Genomic DNA, 14,941 nt, shown 5'->3' with positions numbered 1-14,941 from the left:
CGGTGGAAGGCTAGCCCTAGTCCGCTGAAAATGAAGGCTGAGTAGAAGCTTAAATGTAGGGGCGACATAAGAAAGTTACAGGGTTGGCTGTAATCTGCTGGGTCGAAACCAGCTATCTTTTTGGTTAGACTAACTTTCTGTTATTCTGCTCATTCTAGGCCCCCTTGAATTCACTCGTAGGCCAGTCCGAGTGTTAGGAGAAGGAGGATCACTACAGTTCAGGTGAGGGTCATTAGGGGGGATTGGAGTTGGACGGCTCATGGCAGGGGGAGTAGGAGGGCGATTTCTAGGTCGAATAGGACGAACAGGATGGCTCCTGAGGAAGAATCGGACTGAGAATGGTAATCGAGCAGATCCAAGTGGGTCGAATCCACATTCGTACGGTGAGAGTTTCTCTGAGTCGGGGTTTATTTGGGCGAGTCAGAAGTTTAATGCGGTTAGGGCGGCGCTTAGGATTGATGATAGGGCGAATATGAACATGAGTGCGTTCATTGCTCTCCTCTGGGTTTATACCAGATTCTAGAGATTGGAAGTCAATTGTAATTAATATACTAGAAGAGCAAGATCCTCATCAGTAGATGGTTATGTAGAGGAATAGTCAGATGACGTCTACGAAGTGTCAGTATCAGGCTGCTGCCTCGAATCCGAAGTGGTGGTCTGATGTAAAGTGGAACTTGATCAGTCGGAAGAGGCAGACGGTCAGGAAGGAGGATCCGATGATTACGTGGAGTCCGTGGAATCCAGTGGCAACGAAGAAGGTAGATCCGTAGACGCTATCGGCGATTGAGAATGGGGCTTCGTGGTATTCTATTGCTTGTAGGGCTGTGAAGTAGAATCCCAAGAGGATCGTTAGGGTTAGGGCGTGGATGGCATGTTTTCGGTTTCCTTCTGTGATGCTGTGATGGGCTCACGTTACGGTAACGCCTGAGGCTAGTAGGATGGCTGTGTTTAGTAGGGGGACTTCTATCGGGTTGAGTGGTTTAATTCCTGTTGGGGGTCATTGGCCTCCTAGTTCTGGGGTTGGGGCCAGGCTCGAGTGGAAGAACGCTCAGAAGAACCCTAAGAAGAAGAATGCTTCGGATGTGATGAAAAGGATTATGCCGTATCGTAGGCCTTTTTGGACTGTGGGAGTGTGATGGCCTTGGAAGGTGCTTTCTCGTACAATGTCTCGTCATCATTGGAGTATTACTAGGAGTATTGAGATGAGGCCTAGGGTTAGTAGTATGGATGAGTTGTAGTGGAATCACATGATTAATCCTGAGGTTGTGAGTAGGGCGGCGGCTGCCCCGAAGATTGGTCAAGGGCTTGGGTCAACTATGTGGTATGAGTGTGCTTGGTGTGCCATTAGATGTTTTCTTGTAAGTATAGGCTTAGAAGGAGCACGAAGACGTAGGCCTGGATTATGGCTACTGCTACTTCTAGGATGGTTAGGAGTAGTAGGATGATTATTGTTAGGATGGATACTGCAGGAAGGGTGGTTATTAATGCAATGGAGGCTGTAGAGATGAGTTGGATGAGTAAGTGTCCTGCTGTAAGGTTGGCTGTAAGGCGGACTCCGAGGGCTAGGGGGCGGATTAGTAGGCTGGTTGTTTCGATCAGGATTAGTGCGGGGATTAGGGGTGTAGGGGTACCTTCGGGTAATAGGTGGGCTAAAGAGGCTGATGGTTGGTTTCGTAGGCCTGTTAGTAGTGTGGCGAGCCATAGTGGGAAGGCTAGGGCTATGTTCATAGATAGTTGGGTGGTTGGGGTGAATGTATATGGAAGGAGGCCTAGAAGGTTGATTGTAAGAAGTATGATTATTAGGGATGTAAATATTATGGCTCATTTGTGGCCATTTTTGTTGAGTGGGACTATTAGTTGTTTTGTGATTAGGTGAAGGAGTCATGTTTGGATAGTAGAAAGGCGGTTGTTGATTCATCGGTTGTTTGGGGACGGGAATAGTAGGGCTGGGAAGAGTAGGGATAGTAGGATTAAGGGGATGCCAAATAGATTGGGGCTGGAAAATTGGTCAAAGAAGCTTAGGTTCATGGTCAGGATCATGGTGTGGGTTTGGTAGTGAGGGAGGTCTTATTTGATGGGGGGTTGGTTGTGGTGAAGGCTAGTAGTTTTGGTTGGATGAGGAGTGCTAGGGTTAATCAGGTTATAATTATGATTGAAAATCATGGTGTGGGGTTAAGCTGTGGCATATCATTAAGGAGGGGGAAGTCCCTCTTTGGCTAGCTTAAAAGGCTAGTGCTGTTGCATAGCTTCTTAATGATTAGGATGATGATAGAAGGGACGATCAGGCCTCGAAATGTGGGAGTGGGGTTGATTCTACTACAATGGGTATGTAGCTGTGATTAGCCCCGCAAATTTCTGAGCATTGTCCGTAAAAAATCCCAGGCCGGGTGGTAATGAATGAAGTTTGGTTTAGTCGGCCTGGGATTGCGTCTGTTTTAACTCCGAGCGTTGGGACTGCTCAGGAGTGGAGTACGTCTCCTGCAGTAATGATCACGCGGATGGGGGATTCTATTGGGATAACTACGCGGTGGTCAACTTCTAGCAGTCGGAAGTGGCCGTTGGGTAAGTCTGGGGTGGGCACTATGTAGGAGTCGAATGATAGGTCTTTGAAGTCTGTGTATTCGTAGCTTCAGTATCATTGGTGGTCGATGGCTTTTAGGGTGAGGTCTGGTTCATCGATTTTGTCCATTATGTAGAGGATTTGTAGGGATGGGAGGGCGAGGAGTACCAGGACGATAGCAGGTAGGATTGTCCAGATCAGCTCTACTTCTTGGGCGTCTACAGCATTGGACGAGAGTTTTTCTGTTAGTATGTGGGCTAAAAGGTAGAGAACTAGGCTGCAGATAGCTAGGGCAACGATTAGGGCGTGGTCGTGGAATTCAACGAGTTCTTCTATGATGGGTGATGAGGCGTCTTGGAATCCTAGTTGGGAGTGGTTGGCCACATGAGATGTACAGGATTTTTACCTGTGATTTAGTCTTGACAAGGCTATGTAATTGGTTTACTAACGTCTCATAAGAAAGAAGCATGAGCGGTGAATGCAGTTGGCTTGAAACCAGCATGTGAGGGTTCGATTCCTTCCTTTCTTGTACTTGGACGAAGGCCGGTTCCTCGAAAGTATGGTATGGGGGAGGGCAGCCGTGGATTCATTCAACGTTTGTGGTAGTTAGTTCTGGTTGTAGGACTTTTCGTTTGGCCGAAAAGGCTTCTCAGATGATGAATATTAGTATGATTACGGCTACTATTGAGATTAGGGAGCCGATGGAGGAAATGGTGTTTCATAGTGTGTAGGCGTCGGGATAGTCCGAGTATCGTCGGGGTATTCCTGCTAGGCCTAGGAAGTGCTGGGGGAAGAACGTTAGGTTTACTCCTGTAAATATTACCCCGAAGTGGGCTTTTGCTCATGTTTGGTGTAGGGTAAACCCAGTGAGTAGTGGGAATCAGTGAGTAAATCCTGCTAGAATGGCAAAGACGGCGCCTATGGATAGGACGTAGTGGAAGTGGGCAACTACGTAGTACGTGTCGTGCAGGGCGATGTCTAGGGAAGAGTTTGCAAGAACGATTCCTGTTAATCCTCCGATGGTAAATAGGAAGATAAATCCTAGAGCTCATAGTATTGGGGGGGTCTCATTTGATTGTTCCTCCGTGCAGGGTGGCTAGTCAGCTAAATACTTTGATTCCGGTAGGGATGGCAATGATTATAGTGGCTGATGTAAAGTAGGCTCGGGTATCAACGTCTATTCCTACTGTAAACATGTGGTGAGCTCAGACGATGAATCCTAGGAAGCCGATGGATAGTATGGCTCAGACTATTCCCATGTAGCCGAAGGGCTCCTTTTTGCCTGAGTAGTACGTGACTACGTGTGAGATGATTCCGAACCCCGGTAGGATCAGAATATAGACTTCTGGGTGTCCGAAGAATCAGAATAGGTGTTGGTACAGGATTGGGTCTCCTCTTCCAGCGGGGTCGAAGAATGTGGTGTTTAGGTTTCGATCAGTTAGTAATATTGTAATACCGGCGGCGAGTACGGGGAGTGATAGAAGGAGTAGGATGGCGGTAATTAGTACGGATCAGACAAATAGTGGGGTTTGGTATTGTGAGAGTGCGGGGGGTTTTATGTTGATGGCTGTGGTGATAAAGTTGATGGCCCCAAGGATGGAGGAGATACCGGCTAAGTGGAGTGAGAAGATAGCCAGGTCTACTGAAGCTCCGGCGTGGGCAAGGTTACCTGCTAGGGGAGGGTAGACAGTTCAGCCTGTGCCGGCGCCAGCTTCTACAGTGGATGAGGCTAGTAGGAGGAGGAATGATGGGGGGAGGAGTCAAAAGCTTATGTTGTTTATTCGCGGGAATGCTATGTCGGGGGCACCGATTATGAGGGGGACTAATCAGTTGCCGAATCCTCCGATCATGATGGGTATGACTATAAAGAAGCTTATTACAAAGGCGTGAGCGGTAACGATTACATTGTAAATTTGGTCGTCGCCTAGGAGAGTTCCTGGTTGTCCTAGTTCTGCGCGGATTAATAGGCTGAGTGCGGTGCCGACTATTCCTGCTCATGCCCCGAAGATGAGGTACAGGGTGCCAATATCCTTATGGTTAGTGGAAAATAGTCATCGGTTGATGAAGGTGACGGGTAAGATGGCTGAGTGTTGAAGCGTTAGGCTGTAGTCCTTTTTACAGAGGTTTAATTCCTCTTCTTATCGGCTCTGTAGTGAAATTCATGTTGAGTTGCAAGCTCATCGATGCGCACTAGGGTGCGTCAGGGTCTTTGTAGGCAGAAGCCAATTGGTTTAGGCATTTAGCTGTTAACTAGAGTTTTGTGGGATCGAAGCCCATCTGTCTAGGGAGGCTTTAGCTTAATTAAAGCGTCTGACTTGCATTCAGAAGATACAGGTTAATATTCTGTAAGTCTTAATGTGCAGAAACTAAGAGGGTTTAACTCTTATTTAAGGCTTTGAAGGCCTTCGGTTTGGGGTGTTATCCTAAGTTTCTAGACAATGGCATGTATTATTGGGGACAGGGGAAGTAAGAGGATTGATAGTGAGGCAAGGACCGCAGTAGGTGTGCTTGGGGCTTTGCTAGTGTATCATTGTTTTATGTGGTTAGAGGAGTTGGGGGGAAGGGTAATTGTTGAGTGGTATGCGAGGCGTAGGTAGAAGAAGAGGCTGAGCAGTGATAGCATGGCAATTGCCATGGCTGCTGGTGTTATTTCCTGTTTAGTTAGTTCTTGGATGATAAGTCACTTTGGTATAAAGCCTGTTAATGGGGGGAGGCCTGCTAGGGATAAAAGTACTAGTATTAGGGTGGCGTTTAGCACTGGGGTTTTTGTTCATGAGGTTGTGATCATGGATAGGTTAAGGACTTTGATTTTGTTAAGGGCTAGGAATACGGCTGATGTTATGATTGTGTATAGGTAGAAGGTAAGTAAGGCCAATTTGGGGCTGTAAACTAGGATGATGGCGATTCAGCCTAAGTGGGAGATGGACGAGAAGGCTAGGATTTTGCGTGTTTGTGTTTGGTTCAGTCCTATTCAGCCTCCTAGTGCTGTTGAGGCTAGGGCCATGGCGGTGAGTAGAGCTGGGTCGAGGGATTTGGATGTTAGTAGGAGCAGGGTTAGTGGGGGGAATTTTATGAGGGTCGAGAGTAGCAGGGCTGTTATTAGTGGCGATCCTTGTAGTACTTCTGGGAATCAGAAGTGAAATGGCACTAGGCCCAGTTTAATAGCGATTGCTGCTGTCAGTAGTAGACAGGAGGTTGGGTGGTTTATTTGTGTGATGTCTCATTGGCCGGTGACTCAGGCATTGGTTATGCTAGAGAATAGGACCAGGGCGGAAGCAGCTGCTTGGGTTAGGAAGTATTTCGTTGCGGCTTCTACTGCTCGTGGGTGGTGGGATTTGGCAATTAGGGGAATGATGGCTAGTGCGTTGATCTCCAGTCCTGTCCAGGCCAGAACTCAGTGGTTGCTGGAAATTGTGATTGTGGTGCCCAAGATGAGGCTGAAGGTTATGATTGGGGTCGCGTAAGGGTTCATTAGTAGAGGAGGGGGTTAAACCATCATTTTCGGGGTATGGGCCCGATAGCTTGATTAGCTGACTCTACTAGAAAATAATATAAGGGAAGTATGGAGAATTTTGATTTCTCTTGTGTGGGTTCAATTCCTACTTTTCTAAGGTCAACAGGAAATGAGAGGGCTGTTATACCTCTATGTTCACTTTATCATAGTGACCCTTTGTAGTTCAGGCACATTTCCTTATGTAAGGAGGTAGGCCTGCATAGCAGATAGGTATGCTGATGTGTCAGAGGCACAGAGCTAGTGTGAGGGGTAGGAAGTTTTTTCATAGTAGGTGCATTAGTTGGTCATATCGGAATCGTGGGTATGAAGCTCGGACCCATAAGAAACCAGAAGATAGTAGGAGGACTTTTGTGGCTAGGATGACGGGGAATAGTTCTGTGGGTGGCCCTAGGGCGCTTGGGTTTAGGAATATGATGGCTGTAAGTGTATTTATTAGCATAATGTTCGCATATTCAGCTAGGAAGAATAAGGCGAAGGGTCCTGCGGCGTATTCAACGTTAAACCCTGAGACTAGCTCAGATTCGCCCTCTGTGAGGTCAAAAGGAGCTCGGTTTGTCTCTGCTAGGGTGGATACGTATCATATTATTGCTAGGGGTCATGAGGAGAAAATGAAGTATAGAGGCTCCTGTGCGACGGCAAAGGAGCTGAGTGTGTAGCTTCCGCTTAGTATGATTATTGATAGCAGGATTATGGCCAGTGTCACTTCGTATGAAATGGTCTGTGCTACTGCCCGTAGGGCTCCGATTAGTGCGTATTTTGAGTTCGAGGCTCAGCCTGATCATAGGACTGAGTAGACGGCTAGGCTTGACATGGCTATTAGGAAGAGAACTCCGAGGTTTAGATCTGCTAGGGGAAATGGGAGTGGTAGTGGTGCTCAAGTGGTGAGGGCTAGGACAAGGGCTAGTATTGGTATCAGAATGAATAGAAGTGGGGAAGAGGTAGAGGGTCGGATGGGCTCTTTGGTAAATAGTTTCAGTCCGTCCGCAAATGGTTGAAGTAGGCCAAAAGGCCCGACAACGTTAGGGCCTTTGCGGGATTGTATGTAGCTTAGGATTTTCCGTTCTGCTAGGGTTAGGAAGGCTACGGCAATCAGGATTGGGATGATGTATAGGAGGGATATAACGAGGCAGCTTAGTGTTGTTATTTGAATCATGGGTGAAGCTAGGGAGAGGATTTGAACCTCTGGGGAAAGGGCTTAAGCCTTCTGCACTTGCCGGGCTCTGCCACTCTAGCTGGTCCTTTTCTAGGATTGAAAGTGGTGGGGGAAGGCCCTCTTCACGGTTTAGTTGGTTTCACTGCTTAGAGGGGGGGGGCGTGCTTGTGGTATTGGCCCCACTTTCCCGGTCCTTTCGTACTGGGGAGAGTGTGTCATAGATAGAAACCGACCTGGATTGCTCCGGTCTGAACTCAGATCACGTAGGACTGTTAATCGTTGAACAAACGAACCCTTAATAGCGGCTGCACCATTAGGATGTCCTGATCCAACATCGAGGTCGTAAACCCCCCTGTCGATATGGGCTCTTGAGGGGGATTGCGCTGTTATCCCTGGGGTAGCTTGGTCCATTAATCAATTATATTGGGTCTGGTCACTGTTAGCACTTTGAGGGGTAGCTCTAGGTAAAGAGGTATGGTCTTGTTTTTGGAGGATTTGTTCTCCTCCAAGGTCGCCCCAACCGAAAAATATCGACCAGGCTCTGCGATGGTAGTGGCCCCAGTGCGGTTGATTGAGGATTCGCGGTGGTCGTTGATTTTTAAGTTCCACAGGGTCTTCTCGTCTTATGTTCACATCCCCGCTTTTGCACGGGGAAATCAATTTCACTGATTATCTGTGAGAGACAGTTAAGACCTCGTTTAGCCATTCATACAAGTCTCGATTTATGGGACAATTGATTGCGCTACCTTTGCACGGTTAGGATACCGCGGCCGTTAAACCTAAGTCACCGGGCAGGCATCACCTTCAATACTTGTTTAATTTGCTGAAGGCTATGTTTTTGGTAAACAGTCGGGCCTTATTAATTTGCCGAGTTCCTTTCACAGATTTTAATCGCTCTTATAGGCGCTCCTGAGTCGGGTTAACAGGGTTAGTTAATACGTGGTCTTGTAGGGGTTTTTGTATCTGTCTAGGTCTGTTAATAATGTTTCTATGTAAGCTTGCGCCGTTAGAGGGGTGTGGCCCTGAGTTACTTATTTTAGCATTAATTCTCCTATATTCATAGGTTGACCTGTTTGTGATAAGGGAATCATCTTATTTTGGTATTTTTAGGTGGTGGAGCTTTGACGCACTCTTTTTTGATGGCTGCTTTAGGGCCCACGGTAGGATCAGTAGTAAGAATTATCCGCTAGTCGAGGTTGTGTCCTTTTTTAATGGAGCTGTCCCTCCATTAAATAGCTCTTAATCATCTCATTAGGGTTCAGGATGTCCGGTAGGGAGGATTAAGGGGGAACTTAGATTCGTTTCACAGGTAACCAGCTATCACCCAGCTCGGTTGGCTTTTCACCTCTACTGACAAGTCATCCCACTCTTTTGCAACAGAGACGGGTTCGCTCTCTTTAACTGCTTGAAAGTAGCTCGCTTGGGTTTCGGGGGGGCAAACTTTAGTTCACTTTGCTTGGTTGTTCTCGCTAAACCATGATGCAAAATGTACAAGGGTTGATCTTTGCTGTCTGTCGCTTTGATTGTTTCACTGCTATTTCATCTTTCCCTTACGGTACTGGGGTCTCTATCGCGTCTAAGTGTCTTTTCTATCGCCTATACTAAGACTGTAAAATGCTTTAGTTTAATTAGTTTAGTAAATTCTTTAGTTTTGGTGTACTATTTGTGTGGTTGAGCTAGAGGGGGGGCTTCAAGACGATCCGGTCTAGTAGATATCTTTCAGGTGTAAGCTGAGTGCTTTGGTGTTATAGCTACGTCTTGATATTCTAAGTACACCTTCCGGTACACTTACCTTGTTACGACTTACCTCATCCTCAGCGTATTTATGGTATTAGTTATGTGGGATGTGGCTTTTGAGGAGGGTGACGGGCGGTATGTACGTGCCCCAGGGCCGGCTTAAAGTAGGCTCTATTGTCCCACTTTACTGCTAAATCCGCCTTCCAGAAGTGGTTTCACGCTTCTTTCCGTGTGCCCTATGAATAGGGAATGTAGCCCATTTCTTCCACTCCATAGGCTATACCTTGACCTGTCTTATTAGCGGGGTGCTATTGTGTCCACTGTTGTGCTCTCATTCGAGGTGGGCTGGCGACGGCGGTATGTAGGCTGTGTTGGCAAGGGGTGGTTGGGTTAATCGGGGATTATCGATTGTAGAACAGGCTCCTCTAGGTGGGTTTGGGGCACCGCCAAGTCCTTAGAGTTTTAAGCGTTTGTGCTCGTAGTTCTCTGGCGGATACTTCGGTAAAGTAAGTATCAAGATTTAGGGCCAGGCATAGTGGGGTATCTAATCCCAGTTTGGGCCCTGGCTTTCGTGGGTTTAAATCAGTCGTTAGTTCCTAAGATCATCTTAATGGTGTGTTTAGGTGCATCTTGGGCTTATGACAGCTCAGTTGCATTTTGATCTTAGTTAGCTAGGATAGGCATTTTACCACTCTTTACGCCGTGTCAATAGGACGGTTGATTTGGGTTTCTTGTATGACCGCGGTGGCTGGCACAAGATTTACCAACCCTTGAAGTTAGGCTGTTGCTATAACTAAGTCAAGTTTGCACTCATTGCTTAATGTTAATTACTGCTGAATCCCCGTGGGGGCGTGGCTTAGCGAGGCGTCTTGGGCTACTACTTGGGTGTGCCTGATACCCGCTCCTCAAGGCCTGTATGGGGGTAGGTGGTCGAGGGCGTTTACACTGGGGCGCGGATACTTGCATGTATATATTTAGCAAAAACCAACCGTAAGGTTAGGACTAAGTCTTTTGTCCGCAGGCATGTTTTATGCCATCTTGGCAACTTCAGTGCCATGCTTTGTGTTAAGCTATGTGGACGGGGGTGTGGTTAGCTGATAGTTGAGTGGTGAGTGAGAGTGAAGTATATGAAATTATTGCTTGTGTTTACTATTTTTGGTACTGGAGTTTCTCTAATAAGTTTAAGTTATTTTGTATGTGTTTGTGTGTATATGTACATCGTTCCGATGATGTCATGGAAGGGATGATTAATGGAGTTTTAGAGGTAGTTTGCTGGGATTGGGCGATGAAGGTTTATGCTACATGGTGGTTAGCGAAAGTTTACTGGTTTAGTTTGTGAAGCGCAGGGGTTGCGCTTAATGATTTGTTGTTTTGTGCTATGTCCAACGAGCATTCATCCAATAGCCCCATTTAACCCGGAGGGTGGAGGTAACATTAACTGAATGTGGTCAAAGTGCATCAGTGTCAGGATGATTCCCCATATACGCCAACCGTTTCATCGAGGGACCCTTGAAATATAGGATAGGCCGTGAGGCAGGTGTGTCCAGGCTTAGATTGTGGGACCCCCGAGATCACTGGGAATAGCCACCTGTGAGGTAACCCCGGAAAAAATAAGAGGAACCAGAGGCGCCAAAAAGCTGGAACATGCCGCGATTACGCATTGAGAAGGTGAAAGTACTCACAGATGCCACTTTGAAGGGCAAGGAGGGGTGAGTGAACCCAATGGATGGCCCTGACCGAGGAACCAGAGGCGCAAAAATGTGAGGAGGGCGAGGGGTTTAGGGGGAACGTATGGGCCTGAAGCTAGTCATACCGGACATTATGTGCAACGGGTTGCTGATTTCACGTGAGGAGTACGATTAATAAATCCGTCTGATACGAACTGCATGAGATATGTGGTGGAGAGTTGTTGTTGGAGCATGTCCTGTGAGCATTCATTAAAATGGGGTCTTGTTATGCGCTTGAGTGGAGTTGTATTGGGTGTTGTGGGGTATGGTCCTAGAACATTCATGCCGGGTGGTTTGGTAGGAGTGTGTTTAAGGGTTTAATGGCCGTGTACATGTATGGGTTTAGCACCTGCTTATAAGATAGTCCGTATATAATGTATATTACTGGTACTATAGTATGTATGTATATGGGGTATATAAATTTATGCACGAATATGCATAACCAAATACCCCCGCCTCGGGGGGGGAGGGGGGGGGGGTTAAGCATAATGGCATAGATGGGGTAGAATTATTGGGGGCTTGCGGTTAGTTCCTGTAGTTGAGAACAATGGCGGCTTTTCGAGCCGCAGGCCTCGGGTAGTGTCTGGGCAGGAATAATGACTTATGTTTATGTTTTTTTTAGGGATTTGCTTTGCGGTGGGTGTTTTGGGTGTGGCGTCGAATCCTTCGCCGTATTATGGGGTTGTTGGTTTGGTGTTAGCGTCTGTGGCGGGGTGCGGGTGGTTGCTGGGCCTTGGGGTTTCGTTCGTGGCTTTAGTGCTGTTTATGGTGTATTTGGGGGGTATGCTGGTGGTGTTTGTTTATTCAGTAGCTTTAGCAGCGGAGCCTTTCCCTGGGGCTTGGGGGGATTGACGGGTGATTGGATGTGCAGTAGCGTTTGTGGCAATTGTTTTTGGGGGGTTGGTGTTTGGGGGGTTTATGGGGGCTTGGAAGTTCGGGGTTTCTACTGTGAATAATGTTGGGGTGTTTGTTGTTCGGTCGGATTTTAGTGGAGTTTCCATGTTTTATTCACATGGGGCAGGGATGTTTTTAGTGGCAGGTTGGGGGCTGTTGTTGACTTTGTTTGTTGTATTGGAGCTTGTGCGGGGGTTGTCGCGGGGTGCTATTCGGGCGGTTTAGGGGTTAGGGTCAGAGAATAGTTTATTGAAAATGCCAGCTTTGGGAGCTGGAGATAAAGGTTTGAGTCCTTTTTTTCTGAGTTTGGGGTACTCTAAGAAGTGGTAAGTCTTCAATCTTTGGTTTACAAGACCAATGTTTTTATAAACTATTAGAGTATTTAGCAGTTGAGTATTTTGTTTTCTAGGGCGCTTGCGGCGGGGAGGAGAAATAGGAGGATAGTGAAGTAGGCGATTGAAGCGAGTTGGCCGATGATGATGAATGGGTGTTCGACGGGTTGGCTTCCTACTCATGTTAGGACGAGGAGGTCGGCGACTAGTACTCAGAATAGGAGCTGGGAGAGTGGTCGGAATGTTATTGCTCGTTGTTTTGATTTGTGCAGGAATGGGATTAGGAATAGGATCAGTACGGAGGCGGCCAGTGCTAATACGCCTCCTAGTTTATTTGGGATTGAACGTAGGATGGCGTAGGCGAATAGGAAGTATCATTCTGGCTTGATGTGTGGTGGGGTTACTAGTGGGTTTGCTGGGGTGAAGTTTTCTGGGTCTCCCAGGAGGTTAACCGCTCATGCTTCTTTCTTATGAGACGTTAGTAAACCAATTACATAGCCTTGTCAAGACTAAATCACAGGTAAAAATCCTGTACATCTCATGTGGCCAACCACTCCCAACTAGGATTCCAAGACGCCTCATCACCCATCATAGAAGAACTCGTTGAATTCCACGACCACGCCCTAATCGTTGCCCTAGCTATCTGCAGCCTAGTTCTCTACCTTTTAGCCCACATACTAACAGAAAAACTCTCGTCCAATGCTGTAGACGCCCAAGAAGTAGAGCTGATCTGGACAATCCTACCTGCTATCGTCCTGGTACTCCTCGCCCTCCCATCCCTACAAATCCTCTACATAATGGACGAAATCGACGAACCAGACCTCACCCTAAAAGCCATCGGCCACTAATGATACTGAAGCTACGAATACACAGACTTCAAAGACCTATCATTCGACTCCTACATAGTGCCCACCCCAGACTTACCCAACGGCCACTTCCGACTGCTAGAAGTTGACCACCGTGTAGTTATCCCAATAGAATCCCCCATCCGCGTGATCATTACTGCAGGAGACGTACTCCACTCCTGAGCAGTCCCAACGCTCGGAGTTAAAACAGACGCAATCCCAGGCCGACTAAACCAAACTTCATTCATTACCACCCGGCCTGGGATTTTTTACGGACAATGCTCAGAAATTTGCGGGGCTAATCACAGCTACATACCCATTGTAGTAGAATCAACCCCACTCCCACATTTCGAGGCCTGATCGTCCCTTCTATCATCATCCTAATCATTAAGAAGCTATGCAACAGCACTAGCCTTTTAAGCTAGCCAAAGAGGGACTTCCCCCTCCTTAATGATATGCCACAGCTTAACCCCACACCATGATTTTCAATCATAATTATAACCTGATTAACCCTAGCACTCCTCATCCAACCAAAACTACTAGCCTTCACCACAACCAACCCCCCATCAAATAAGACCTCCCTCACTACCAAACCCACACCATGATCCTGACCATGAACCTAAGCTTCTTTGACCAATTTTCCAGCCCCAATCTATTCGGCATCCCCTTAATCCTACTATCCCTACTCTTCCCAGCCCTACTATTCCCGTCCCCAAACAACCGATGAATCAACAACCGCCTTTCTACTATCCAAACATGACTCCTTCACCTAATCACAAAACAACTAATAGTCCCACTCAACAAAAATGGCCACAAATGAGCCATAATATTTACATCCCTAATAATCATACTTCTTACAATCAACCTTCTAGGCCTCCTTCCATATACATTCACCCCAACCACCCAACTATCTATGAACATAGCCCTAGCCTTCCCACTATGGCTCGCCACACTACTAACAGGCATGTTTAACCATGTACGTGCCCCAGGGCCGGCTTAAAGTAGGCTCTATTGTCCCACTTTACTGCTAAATCCGCCTTCCAGAAGTGGTTTCACGCTTCTTTCCGTGTGCCCTATGAATAGGGAATGTAGCCCATTTCTTCCACTCCATAGGCTATACCTTGACCTGTCTTATTAGCGGGGTGCTATTGTGTCCACTGTTGTGCTCTCATTCGAGGTGGGCTGGCGACGGCGGTATGTAGGCTGTGTTGGCAAGGGGTGGTTGGGTTAATCGGGGATTATCGATTGTAGAACAGGCTCCTCTAGGTGGGTTTGGGGCACCGCCAAGTCCTTAGAGTTTTAAGCGTTTGTGCTCGTAGTTCTCTGGCGGATACTTCGGTAAAGTAAGTATCAAGATTTAGGGCCAGGCATAGTGGGGTATCTAATCCCAGTTTGGGCCCTGGCTTTCGTGGGTTTAAATCAGTCGTTAGTTCCTAAGATCATCTTAATGGTGTGTTTAGGTGCATCTTGGGCTTATGACAGCTCAGTTGCATTTTGATCTTAGTTAGCTAGGATAGGCATTTTACCACTCTTTACGCCGTGTCAATAGGACGGTTGATTTGGGTTTCTTGTATGACCGCGGTGGCTGGCACAAGATTTACCAACCCTTGAAGTTAGGCTGTTGCTATAACTAAGTCAAGTTTGCACTCATTGCTTAATGTTAATTACTGCTGAATACCCGTGGGGGCGTGGCTTAGCGAGGCGTCTTGGGCTACTACTTGGGTGTGCCTGATACCCGCTCCTCAAGGCCTGTATGGGGGTAGGTGGTCGAGGGCGTTTACACTGGGGCGCGGATACTTGCATGTATATATTTAGCAAAAACCAACCGTAAGGTTAGGACTAAGTCTTTTGTCCGCAGGCATGTTTTATGCCATCTTGGCAACTTCAGTGCCATGCTTTGTGTTAAGCTATGTGGACGGGGGTGTGGTTAGCTGATAGTTGAGTGGTGAGTGAGAGTGAAGTATATGAAATTATTGCTTGTGTTTACTATTTTTAGTACTGGAGTTTCTCTAAGTCCTAGGACTAGGAGGAAATGGTGTTTCATAGTGTGTAGGCGTCGGGATAGTCCGAGTATCGTCGGGGTATTCCTGCTAGGCCTAGGAAGTGCTGGGGGAAGAACGTTAGGTTTACTCCTGTAAATATTACCCCGAAGTGGGCTTTTGCTCATGTTTGGTGTAGG

The 14,941-nt window shown here is 47.2% G+C and overlaps 2 long non-coding RNA genes across 2 annotated transcripts in view; one reads left to right on the top strand and one right to left on the bottom strand.

Annotated features, from left to right (window-relative positions):
* Positions 1 to 2,247: 2,247 nt before the first annotated feature.
* The window catches only part of LOC308191493, a 29,061-nt gene continuing 16,367 nt past the window's right edge, over positions 2,248 to 14,941 (bottom strand). The window contains exon 2 of the long non-coding RNA XR_013948049.1: positions 2,248 to 5,275. This is a non-coding gene — a long non-coding RNA (uncharacterized lncRNA). The remainder of the gene's footprint in view (positions 5,276 to 14,941) is intronic.
* The window catches only part of LOC308191490, a 180,230-nt gene continuing 176,589 nt past the window's right edge, over positions 11,301 to 14,941 (top strand). Inside the window, exon 1 of the long non-coding RNA XR_013948046.1 lies at positions 11,301 to 12,363. This is a non-coding gene — a long non-coding RNA (uncharacterized lncRNA). The remainder of the gene's footprint in view (positions 12,364 to 14,941) is intronic.

The sequence above is a fragment of the Anser brachyrhynchus genome (genome assembly GCF_964034855.1).
Source record: "Anser brachyrhynchus genome assembly, chromosome: 3".
In the NCBI taxonomy this organism is placed as follows: domain Eukaryota; kingdom Metazoa; phylum Chordata; class Aves; order Anseriformes; family Anatidae; genus Anser; species Anser brachyrhynchus.
Note: the sequence above shows the minus strand (reverse complement) of the source record. Positions and strands in the feature narration are given on the sequence as shown.